The sequence below is a fragment of the Equus caballus genome, chromosome 1, assembly GCF_041296265.1.
Source record: "Equus caballus isolate H_3958 breed thoroughbred chromosome 1, TB-T2T, whole genome shotgun sequence".
Classification (NCBI taxonomy): Eukaryota; Metazoa; Chordata; class Mammalia; order Perissodactyla; family Equidae; genus Equus; species Equus caballus.
Window position 1 is genome coordinate 179,592,249 of NC_091684.1, and position 10,500 is coordinate 179,602,748.

Genomic DNA, 10,500 nt, shown 5'->3' on the forward strand with positions numbered 1-10,500 from the left:
CACAGAATTCCGTAGATTATTTTGACTATAGAGAGAAACAATCTGGTTAAAATAGAATCTCTAAACACATTTAAAAATATTTTCTAGTTCTCAGCATTGATAAACAGAAGGTGATGTTAAATATGTTCACATGGATATTAAAAAGTTGCGTAAACTGACATTACATGCACTATTTTTCCTCGCATCTGTATTTTGGTAGTAATTTTATTAAAATTCCTTCACACCACATGGTTGCTCAAAACTCTGCCATTCCTTATTCTCACAATGTTTAACTTCTGATTACTCCTTTTCAGAACGTGAGGAAGAAAGCTGCTTTCTCTTTCAAATCACTGGTGACTTCTTGAGGCTCCAATAGCTGTTATTCTGCAACTATATGCATATTTTATCATGTATATATTGGATGTAATAACTGATGAGGATTTTAGGCTGGTTAATTTTAAAAAACTGCAGATGAGAAGCAAGCTCCGAGGATTGGAATTTGCTTACCCTTTGAGAGATATTTGCATTTGTGAAGGAAGGGGGGATGACCTTGTAGGGACCTGAAATTGGCCACCCCAAGATATGTCTCTTTGGCATCAGGATTGTTTGGGGCTGATTGCTTTTGATAACAGGGACAGGGAGGGAGGCTCTGGGGAATGGAACTTCCCCTTGCTGGGACATATTTACATTTGTAAGGTAAATCTCTATCTGTAAAAGGTGCCTCCCTCTCTGTACCAGGAAGAAGAAGAGAGATGACCTTATCCCTAGAAACTCTTAATGGGGAAGGCAAGAACTTAAGTTGGTTGCTGTCTGGCAATCTCATGTAACTGATTTAGGGTGGTGGCTTCTGACCTTTACTTAATCCGATTTGATTCTTGTCTAAAAGTCATGGGATCACCCAATGTCCAGACCCCACCTGCACTGATACCATTTTAACTTTTTTTCATGTTCTTTCCTTTGTCTTGTAAAGAGATGACTCACATACCCATGCCTTATAAAATTAGCCCTAACCCTCAACTCGGGGCAGCAGCAGCAGGAGCTCTGACTGCCCGTGGGTCCTGTCCCCATGCTATTCCACACTATTCTCTGAATAAAAGAGCACTACTGCCAGATCTTGAGAGTCCAAGAAATCTTTCTTTCGACTCCTAGGCTCACCGACCCCGCATCGATAACAATGGAAACATTGTGTTGTAATTGCTTGCTTACATGTCAGTTTTCCCAATAACCTCTAAGTTAGTTGAAGTTACAAGCATTTTAAAGTTTCCAATGCATACACTACACATTATAGGTACTCAAAAATGCATTTGATTAATGCTCTTTAATTTTTTTCCTATTTTGTTAATAGTAAAATGATGATAAGTCCTCTTTCCAGAAATCCATTGTTTTTCTTCCTTCCTTTACTGAAATATACAAATTTTATTATTTCATACTTCTTTTATACCACATTGTTTCCCAAATATATACGCTTAATTTCTTTTTGAGTACAGACAAGTTAAGTATATATACTTGTGTTACCAAAACCAAAGTGGGTTCACCTTCTGGCGAGTTAAATCAGAGTCTCCACCAGAAGGAGTTGACTCACAAAGTAAAGTATATTTGCAGCAAATAGGAGACCATGAGGAATCATTCCCAAAGTCATAGTGTCCCTGAACAAAGGGGAGCAGGGTCATCCATTTCCAACAAGGAATGAACATTCAAAAGGGAGAGGTGGGTGGGTATTCGCTTACTCAGGCTCATTTGGAAATCATGCTTCCGCAGACACTGCAGGTTTGGGGAATAAGGCGTAAGCGCTTCCTGGAGAGATCTTAGCATTAAAAATAAGGCGAAGGTCATAGGCATAGCTCCTGTAGTGAGGCTTGGTCTGGGTGGTTAGTGATTGCATTTCCTTAACATAACAAAAGGGGAAAAATTTGCAGAAACGGTTAAATGCTTCCAAACCCACCCTTGAGTTCCTCAGGGCAATTAGTCCCTGACACTTCTATCAACTCTTTCATTTTCTAATTAAAAAATGTACAGCTAATACAAATTTTGTTGAAATTCTGAATTGTACCATATGATTATAGTCATATTTTTATTGAAGGTATATGCACACGTACAAATCATATGTATAAATCTCAATAAAATAAAAAGTGAATACCTCCATGAAACCTCCTCCCAGATCAAGAAATAGAAAATTACCAGTACCATAAAAATTCCCCTTTATTATTTGCCCTCTTCCAATCACAGATTCCCCGCCCTAAAAAAACTTCTATTCTGACTTCAAAATGAGACAGATTGATGGATTCGTTTGCCTGTTAAACTCCATGTAAATGGAATCACACACTGTGGGCTCTTTAACGACTGGCTTTGTTCACTCAATATTATATTTGTAAGATTTATCCATGATGCTGATTTACTAGTAGTTTTTTAATTTATACTGTTACATAGTTGTTGCATTTATGAATATATCACAATTTATCTATTATAGTGTTGATGGGGTTTTTTTTTTGAGAAAGCTTTTATTTTGATAGCATTAAAAGGAGGGCCATCATGCACACTCTTGTGTATGTCTTGTGATGAATATATGCAAGCATACCTAGAAATAATCAGTATTCTGAAATCAGTATAGCTACACTGATTTTTTTTTTTTTTAGTTAGGGTTTATATGGAATATTTATTCCATCCTTTACTTTCAAACTTTCTAGGTCTTTATTTTTAAAGTATCTCTTGTAACTGTCTATTGTTTTTTGTCAAGAAAGGATAAACATAATAATTCATATTCGATTTAGTAAGGCAAGGTTGTATAGTAACAATACTAGTAAAAGAATGTAGTACTAACATACTATAGAAGGGAAAGTAAAATGAAATAGTAAAACATACTTGGCTCATCCAAAAGGAGATAAGAGAAGAGAGAGAGAAAAAACAGAGCAAGTGGGAAAAATAGAAAGCACATCATAAAATGCCAGATCAAAATCTATTATATTCATAATTACGTTGAATATAAATGGACAAAATCCTACAATTAGAAGACAAAACCCATTTATTCTCTATGTTTCTGTATTTGATATTACTATTTTTCATCTGGACACTTGGCTTCTTCAAGTTGTTTTGTTTTTCAATCCCTAAAGTTATTTCTTTTCCAGGAATGCCTTTCCTCTAGCTGTAGACTCGGCATTAGAATGTTCTGTGTGTCCTCGCTGTCTACCTATGATTTCTACCCCCTAAATTAGCACACAAAAGTTACGTCTTTCAGGAAGCCGTTTATAATGCATATCAACATATTGAAAGATTGCTTGTTCAGAGAGCATTAATTACTGTTTATTGATTAAATTTATCATCAATATAAAGAAAATTTTTAGAATAAATTTCATGGCTGCTACTAAGCAAGCAATTTGTACCTTCAGGGAAAAGGTATCTCACCATGAAAAAGAAGGGAATATGAATCTTTGATAGAATACAGAATTTGTATCTCGCTCTCTCTCTCTCTGCTATCAATATATCTGTCTATGTATCTATGTATTGTCTGTCTATCCATCTTCCTATCTGTCAATCTGTCTATCTATATCTGTCTATCCTCTATGTGTAATGAGGCATATTCCATTTGTGGTATTCTCTTATGGAGGATTTGCATAGTGACTACAAACTAGCCAATAAATTTAAACTAACTCTGGTTCATTTGGCAATTGAGGTTGGCCAACTCCTATTATTAATTATTAGCAATTTCCTAATCAATAATCCCTCTCAGATTAAACTCTTCAGACACATTACAAGAATTTTAATGTTACACACACATATACAACTGAACAACTTATCCAGTTTTGAATAACCATAAATCTAATCTAGACATTAAAATGACATAGATGAAAGTGTTTTAATTTTTAAGTAAAGCAGCTTGTTCCAAAAAGAGCAAATGTGGTTATGCTTTGATACGCCATTCTGAATCCTGTCCTCAGGCAGCAGCTGAACGTTGTGCTTTATTAGTCATCAACAATTTGCTGCACTACAGGCTCCTGTTGGTCATTTAAGGACAGCAGTGTTAATACTAATGTGCAAAGTGTCAGTCTGGAGGGAAGGCATTAATTGACCTTATGAGATTAAGCTATAAAAATAATATCTTTTATTTTGTGCATTAAAACATTGCAGACAGAGCTCCAAATGCTCTTGGTAAAGTGATTAGTAACACAATCCAGAACTGATTTTCACTCAAAGTTTACCTTAGAGAAAATTGTTTTCCGTTGGACTCAAAAATTGAGAAGAGAGCAGCAAGAGTAAATCTCAAGTGTCTTTCTCTCCCACAGTTCTCCTTCACGCTATTCACCCAGGAACACAAGCATTCAGTTACTCCCATGTATCCCTCAGGTGTGTCTCCTTGCACATCATTTACCTCATTGTGTTAAATTTCACCTTCCCTTTATTATATGAGAAGAAGCCTGTAAATCATAGAAAATGAACATAGGCTGTATCATCCTATGAACCACAATCAATTATTGATTTTATTTTTTTATGTTTCTGAATAAGTTGTTGACAATTTAATATTCCCAAACTTCATTTTTTAAGGCAGATTAACATTTCTTCCCCCTCTTTTCTATAACGCTGCCCAGAGCAGTCAGAAAATAAAAGCATGAGAAACTGATACTTACATAGTTGTATTACATATGGATGCCTCTTGGTTACACAAAAGATATGAGAAAACATCTGTCTATGGTTTTGAAATTTCAAAAAATAAATTATCTTATTTGACTGTAATACTTGAACCTGAAAACATGCAAAGCTCGTTTACCCAGCTAATAAGTATTAAGACTGGAGAGTCAATCTGGTTCATCTGATTCTGAAGAGTTTTGCTATGAAAGTGCTACAGGAGATAAAACACTAAATTCTATACCTTTAGGTAAAAAATATATTTATGTTATTGAGCCTGATTGTGTCATTGAACATGAGACCATGCTTTTTACCCTTCATGCTCTATTTTTCATTTTTCTTTTTTGATATTACATGTAATTTAGATAATAACAGATACTCAGGGACCGCTTAAAATCCATTTGTTGAAGCTGACAGACACTTCATCAGCCTGAATGCCTCACTGAAGTTTTGTTCCACTATCCTGTTTATTTCTCCAGTATGGTTAAATGAGCAAAAAATAAAATTCTATTCTATATGAGACATTTTATGTTTGAGGTTGCTACTATCATATTTAGTTAATCCCAATATAACACCTCAGCCCTACCCTTCCGGGAGTATAAATTTGCTCAACAACTTTGGAAAACTCCTGGGCAATATAACCATCCCATGGGATTCAACAATTCTACTTGGTAGGCAGCCGACAGAAATTCTAGTCTTAAATCTATATGCAAAGACATATAAATAAATCTCATAGTAGCACTATTTATACAGGCATTAAATTAGAAACACACCAAATGCCCATTAAAAATAGAAGGGATAAATAAATTTAGGTATATTCATATAATGAGTGAGAAGTAATGACCTCCTACTAAGAAAAATATGGACGTAGTTCACAAATATGAAGTTGAGTGAAAAAGCTATATGTAAAAAATATATACTATAGGCTTTTATTAATATGCAGTTCAATAATGTGCCATATATTCCATAATTGAATCCTCTACCTACTGTCATATCAAGTTTCTACATGAACTCTTCGAGTATTGGAGAACTCATTGTTTCAGATGGTATTTTGGAGCACAGATAGTGATATTAGACAAAAATGCATTACCCTACAATAGAATAAGTGTCTCTCAACACAAAAGAGGGGAAATCCAACTTTTGAAACATCATAAGATGAACTTTGACAAACGAAGTTTATTAAATGCAATTGATAACTGATGAAAGACCTAGAAACCTTGAACCATGAGCTATAATGGAGGGCATGAGGCGTGACAAGGAGTTTGCTTTGAAACACATAGGTGCAGCGACATGACACTAGTCATATAGCATTTGAAAGCTTATTGTGTGATAGAGCAATTGGATATTGAGGTTGGTTACTAAAACATACAGATCGGCGTTCAGATCTTGGTTCAGTACAAAATCTGAGCTTTCTATCAGACACAGCTCTCAAAAATAGAGTAGGCTGCCTCCTAAATGAAAAATATTTCCCAGCCTTGAAGTGTTAGGCCAAGGTCACAATTCAAGTCATGTAGACATGGTTTTAGTCAACTTCCAATGTGCTTTTCTAACCTGAAGTGTTGTGCAGGTATCTTTTTAAAAAAATCCTTCATTTGAATTAACTTCAACCACTTTTATTACTTTTGAGGGCTTTTTTAATGCTTCCTTTTGTTGTCACATGGAGGTTTATTTTATCTTTTAGAGTAAAATATAAAAACAAATCTACATCAAGACATGATGTGGCAAATCTTCCCCAGAAACTTCAGTAATATTGACATTGGCAGTATTAGAATAGGTGGCGGATGCAACCACAGCAATGCTGATGTGCAGTAGTGTTTGTGGCCTCTCTTATGTGTTCTGCTCCACATTGTTTAAGAGAGCTTAATATGTGTGTTCCAATTCAATCTCGATAGAGCGCTATGTATATTATTGTTACTAAATCTTGCCTTCATGATAATTCTTATGTATGCCTATTGAAAAGCAAGCATTTATATCTTTAGAAGTCACAGATCTAGAACAATAATCAACTGGAACTCATGCTGCTAGCATAGGTCTGGATTTTTAATATAATCTCAGGCAGGGAAATGCTTTCAGGCATGTTTTCTCAGTCGGGAGTTGAGGAGAACATATGCACAATGGCAGACACCAGCAACTAGCCTTTGGCTGGATGAGAGATAAAGTCATTGGAAACCTGGGTTTTAAACCAAATGTTGTGCTGGATGCCGTCTGGATTTACGCTTTAAATGCATACTATGATTTAAGGAAGGTTGAAAGTCACAAAAGTAAAACACATAAATGAGAAAACTGGCATTTTATATTACCTCTTCTCTGTAATAACTGGTAATTGATATTCTAAAGACATAGTTTGCCTTGAATTGAAATTATATTTATTTTGAACAATTAATGAACTCATCTATGGGCATGTTTTCAAAAGATAAATTAACAAATAAGAGAATAAAAATTAACACACTGTATAATAAAAATTTAGTTCCTTGCTCCTTGATTGCTCTTTACTTTGAAGACTAGGAGCAGAATTCTTTCCTATTTTAACTAAAAAGTATGTTCACTGTCAACAATCATCTATGTATATACACATATGTCTTAAAGACAACCATATAACTCTAAAAGCTGCCTGCATTTCTTAGACATCTGTGTTGAGACCTGTGAAATTTACCCAAGAAAACAGGGTTGTCTAAAACTGTGCTGGTTGATATTTTTGAGAGGAAGAAGCCAATGAAAAATTTCTTGTTTGTCCATCAAAAGAAGCGGCAGTGATAAATTTACCTGCAACATAACCCATATATTAGCAAGGTTACTTTTTTTTTTTTTTTGTGGTGAGGAGGATTGGCTCTGAGCTAACATCTGTGCCAATCTTCCTCCATTTTTGGTATGTGGGATGCTGCCACAGCATGGCTTGACAAGCGGTGTGTATGACCCTGTCCAGGACTGAACCTGTGAACTCCAGGCCGCCAGAGCAGAGCACTCAAACTTAACCACTATGCCACCAGGCCAACCCCTAGCAAGCTTACTTTTTTTTTTTTTTTTTTAAGATTTTATTTTTTCCTTTTTCTCCCCAAAGCCCCCCGGTACATAGTTGTGTATTCTTCGTTGTGGGTTCCTCTAGTTGTGGCATGTGGGATGCTGCCTCAGCATGGTCTGACGAGCAGTGCCATGTCCGCGCCCAGGATTCGAACCGCCGAAACACTGGGCCGCCTGCAGCGGAGCGTGCGAACTTAACCACTCGGCCACAGGGCCAGCCCCCTAGCAAGCTTACTTTTTAACTAGCAAAATTAAATATGTGTGTGTGTGTGTGTATATATATATATATATTTTTTTTTTCTTTTCAATTCTAATTTCAGAGATTTAAAAAGAAAGCCATTCACACTGGCATAGTCCAAGGTGTGAAAGAAAGTGTTTTCTCATGAAGTTAGAATCTATATTTAGGTTTTTAAAGACAAGGTATGAAAGTGTTGATAAATAGCTGAACCATAATTTTATTTTCTTTTCATTGATATTTATTCTTTATGTTTTGAACTGTCAAATTGCTAAAGGTTGTTTTAAAAAGCGAATGATCTCTTATTCATATTAAAATTCTATTCTAGATATAATTTTGTTCTGCAAATTAAAATACAGTGTAAAAACAGTCAATGGCAAAGAAAAAATTGAGGCTAATTTTGTAAAATTGAGTCTCTTGAACAAGTCATAGACTTAACATGTGAGAATAGTCTAGCGGTGTCATTAGGAATGTTGTTAGAACTTTGTGTATGAGAGTTGACATGGACAACATCCTAAAACAGAGATTTCCTATAATTAAAGACTTTCTTTAGCATCTATTTAATTAGGTCCAAAGTGAACATACCTAGTTCCTACGATGTGGGGAAAGATGATGACAATCATAGGTGACAGCTAATGGATGTATAAATTTTATGATTATCAAAAGTTCTGCCTATCAGTTATTTACACTCACCGTCATCCTAAGAAGAACTTAAGGCAATGTCTAATACACAATAGAACCACATAACTGTTACTGACTCAGTGTTGTAGGTTAGATAATCACCATTTCAGATAAAATAACTATGGCTAAAAGTTCTGTCTAATACAATGCAGTGAGTTTGGAATCATACAATGTACTGAGATCTCCTGATTTCAGTGTTCTTTCACTCAATCATGCATCTCTATAATTTAGGATAATGGCTCCTATTAATAGCCTTCTTTATTCTCCTCTTAGTTTAGACTTAGTTGAAGGCCAGAAGAGGAAATTGATATAGCATAGAGGATAATATTTTTGTTTGCTTCACATTAAATGTTCTTTGCAGCTTAAAGTGGCAGCTGATCCCACGGAGTTGGGCATTAAGCCCACTGCTTTGAGCTTGCTATGAATGTGGAGGAATTTCCTGTCTGCAGCATCTATGTCTCTGACTCAACTTTAGATAACTTTGAAATACCATGTAATATAGGATCTTATCTTTATGTTACCTTTCTGTTTTTCTAAGGAAAGGAGAATTTCTTTTATATGTTTGCCAAATTCTATGTATAATATAAAATTCTGCTTTAAATAAATACATTCTTAATTTTCAGACCTAGAATGATTCTCTTTTTCCTGCCTTTAACTTTTCCACAATAATTACAGTGAACTGTCAGAAGCAAATACACTACTAAGACAACTGAAGCTTTATGAAATATTCCGCCACAGTGTGATACTATAATTTACTTTGTCTGTCAGCACCATCCTTTTATTTCTCATAGACCCTTGCACTTGGGAGAAATAAAATGGTCTGCGTCATTAATTTCTATGCCCAAATAAAGAGTTTCTCAGCAGGTTGCACATGAGCTATTTAAACTGGAGTGGTGGTAAGACAGTCATTAATTATCCAGAAATGAATCTTAAGAATGCGAAAATTGCATTCATGAGAGTACATATCCTCTGAGAGGGGCTGGCTAGAAGCTGGACAGTGATATACTGGCACCATCCAGCAAAAAAATTGAGTGTTATTTCACCCAGCCTGGGACTTTAGGCCATGGGTTAGCCATTTACGATGATCTTAGAGCAAAGGGTGGGAGTGGCATGTGTGATGCACTTCGTCTCTGTCTAACTAAAAGCCATGAGTGTGTTAGCTACGTATATATGAGATGAAATGTAAGATTTAAATTACACAAAACAAAAACCAAACAAGTGCACTCATCAATTCATCTGGAAATCTTGGATGGTGTAGTTTTTTATCCCTTAGAATAATCAAGATTTATAGTCCTTTGTCGTCTTATTAGCACTCAGCTTATATTAATTCATTTAATACTCAAAACAACCACATGAGCTAGGTATCTAATAAAATTCCCATCTAACAAGTGAGGAAATTAAAGCAGAGAGAAGGAAAGTTGCTATCAGAGCTGAAATATGGACCCAGGCAGTCAGGCTCCAGAATCTCTGTTCTTAACACCACCCATGGATCACTCATAGCAGCTTGCTTCTATAGTCCTGAACTGAGGGCCTTTGGGACCTAAGGTCTACCTTTATTAATCTTTTGTGTTCAGCAAATCATCAGCTCTAAGCAGTGAACATTATGAAGCCTGTGGTAAAAATGATAATGCCCAAAAGAGTGCAGTAGGAGATAATTTACCTCTGAAAAAGGCAACACAGCGACGTCCAGGGCTGCTTTGCCTCTTGATTTCATTTCTACTCGTCTAGTAAGAGCGGGCAGAATTTCTTTTGAAAACTTTCCTAGTTAGAAGCCAAAACTATTCTAGGTTTATAAAAAGTGCCTTGTCAACTTGCTACTAAATGTTTTTTTAATCATCCTTTATTTTAATTTCTTTGACAGAAGCCTTGTAAAGAATATACAGATGTAATGAATATTTCATAAAGATATGATTTATTAGGACTTCTCTGCCTTTGCTTCAAAAATTATCCATCCTTCAGAAAGCAAATAC